General features: G+C 36.4%; 1 protein-coding gene across 2 annotated transcripts in view; it reads left to right on the top strand.

Annotated features, from left to right (window-relative positions):
• NRD1 (nardilysin (N-arginine dibasic convertase)) overlaps nt 1-2,915 on the top strand; it is a 117,500-nt gene that overhangs the window by 72,759 nt on the left and 41,826 nt on the right. The gene's annotated exons all lie outside the window — the stretch shown is intronic.

Raw genomic sequence — 2,915 nt, 5'->3', positions numbered from 1 at the left:
ACTCCAGCCTGGGTGATGGACCAAGACCCTGTCTCAAAAAAAAAAAAAAAAAGATAAATTAGTGAAGGCAATGCAAATGGTGCCTGAGATGGTCTTTCCTATAAATTTAGACAGGATCAGTAATACCTTCAGAGGAGACTTTAACTATATAACTCTGAAGAAAACTGCATCTTTGCTCTTGTTACAGAGTTTTCAGCTCTTAAGTTTTACAAAATCCAAACAGGTCTTTGTATGTGTGAAGAAATCTTAAGCAGAAGACAAGTTGAATTTTTACAACTTTATATTTAGCTATGTCCATATATAAAGAAGGAAAAATAACTGATTTTATTGGAAAAAAGGATAGGCAAATAGTATGTATGATATGAATACATTCTGGCCATCTCAGAGATTATGAAATTTGATATAAAATGTAATTAAGAAATTTATTTTGTTTCCTTTTAAAGAGTTGTTCTAAATATATTTTGTACAAGGACTGCTTCAGCACCTAAGAATATCATCTTACACATTTATTTTTATTTAAAAAGAAAGCCACCCAATTAATAAGAAGAAAGCCACTGCATTAATAGGATAAATTAATGAGAATATCGAATCATAAATTTTTGCCATAAGTAGAGCATTATAGGACGCAAATACTATAATAAATGCTATAATATTATATTTCTACAATGTATAAGGAATGAAAAGCCTTTATACATGTGTAATATGCTCTTATATAACATGGATTAAGTACCTGTTTTTAGTAGGTTAGCAAAATCTGATTCCCTCACACAGGCCACATTGTTTATAAGTACCTTGGATCATTTAAATAAACAGCTGAGGAAATGACTAAATTTTTACTCCAGTAAGTGAGCATGGAAGCCATCTTTACCATGGTGGCATCTTCTCTTTTCAGTAAATTTGAACTTTATTTTATCAGTATTTCATGGTAAGAGTGACAAATACCAAAGCTTAGGATGTCCACTTCTAACAGGAGACCCTCCCCATTATAAGCTGGGAATACAGAATCTTCACCTTCAGCTTGTGGAAATGGATGAGGCATCCTGAGTAGTTATAGCCTAGATTCCAAGTGCCTAAGTATTATGGGGAACCCAAAGTCTTGATTGTGGCTTCATGGTAGTGTTCCCAGGAGCCTGGGAGAAGCAAACATAAGCCCTCTCAAAAGGAAGATGCCTTCCTCCTAGGCCCTAAATTGTTACAAATATTTTTTCAAGTAAAATAACCAACTTCAGTCAAAAATAAGCAGGTACTCAGGAAAATAATACAACATGATTGAGAACAGATAACACAAACAGGTTCTTAGACATCTCAAGTATTGGCATAGTTACACACAATTTCTAAAATAATTACACTTTCTATTTTTTAAGAAATAAAGGCCAGACGCGGTGGCTCATCGCCTATAATCTCAGTACTTTGGGAGGCCGAGGCGGGTGGATCACCCAAGGTCAGGAGTTTGAAACCAGCCTGGCTAATATGGTGAAACCCCATATCTACTAAAAATACAAAAATTAGCTAGGTCTGGTGGCAGGCGCCTGTAGCCCCAGCTACTCAAGAGGCTGTGAGGCAGGAGAATCATTTGAACCTGGGAGGCGGAGGTTGCAGTGAGCCAAGATAGTGCCACTGCACTCCAGCCTGGGTGACAGAGCGAGACTCCATCTCAAAAAAAAAAAAAAAAAGAAAGAAAGAAAGGACAAATTTGAATATACTTGCAAGGAAAAAGAAACTGTCAAATATGACCTAGGAGATTTGTAAAATGAAAAGATACATCTGGAACTGAACTATGATGAAAAATTGAAAATGTAATGGACAAGTTTAAGAGTAAATAGAGTTGAAGATAGAATTAGTAAGCCAGAAGATAAACCAGAAGGAATTAACCCAAATATAGCATTAAGAACATATATAACCCAAAGATAGCATATAGCACAAAATTAAAAATACAAAGAATATAAGGCATAGATGATAGAATGAAAATATCCCATATATTTTACTTGGAGTCCTAGAAGGAGGAGAGAGAAAATTGAAGTAGAGACAACATTTGAAGGGTTGATCACTGGAAAATTTTCAGAACTTGTTGTAAGACATCAAATCAGAGATTAAAGTCTAATAACTTCCAAAAGGGTACATTAGAAGAAATATAGAAAATTTTTGCCAGACAAACGAGAAAATTTTCTTCAAAGGAAGATGAGTTACACTTACAGATGACTACTTAACCTCAGTGCTCTGAAGAAAAATAACTACCAACTAATAACTAGAATCACAAATTGTACACTAAATAAAAATATCTTTTACGAATGTTAGTAGGCTGGGCATGGTGACTCATGCCTATAATCCCAGCACTTCGGAAGGCCAAGGCAGGTGGATTACTTGAGCCCAGGAGCTGGAGACCAGCCTGGGTAACATGGTGGGGGAAAAAAAGTTAGCAGGGCATGATGGTGCATGCCTGTAGCCTTAGCTACTTGGGATGCTGAGGTGGGAGGATCACCTGAGCCTGGGGAGGTCAAAGCTCCAGTGAGCCATGATGTGCCACTATACACTCCAGTCTGGGTGACATAATTAAATAAAATTAGTTTCATTATTTAAGTCAACAGAAATTATCCAACCCATCATTAATCATACCAAGTACTGAAAAGCAAAAAAATGCCCCAGTATATCTAGCAGGTAGTTAAGTTAAAAGTTACCTTATTGCAAGCAAAAGTTAAAAATTTATTAAGCCTGAGCAATGTAGGGAGACCCTGTCTCTACAAAAAATTTAAAGATTAAAAAAAGAAAATAGTAGTGCGCATCTCTAGTCTCAGCTACTTCGGAGGTTGAGGCAGGAGGATTGCCTGAACCCGGCAGTTTGAGGCCACAGTGAGCAGTGATTGTGGCACTGCATTCTAGCCTGAGTGATAGAGTGAGACACTATATCAAAAAAAAAA

The sequence above is a fragment of the Colobus angolensis genome, unplaced genomic scaffold (assembly GCF_000951035.1).
Source record: "Colobus angolensis palliatus isolate OR3802 unplaced genomic scaffold, Cang.pa_1.0 Scaffold68, whole genome shotgun sequence".
Lineage (NCBI taxonomy): Eukaryota > Metazoa > Chordata > Mammalia > Primates > Cercopithecidae > Colobus > Colobus angolensis.
The sequence above is the reverse complement of the archived record's forward strand: the minus strand, read 5'-3'. Positions and strand labels throughout refer to the sequence as shown.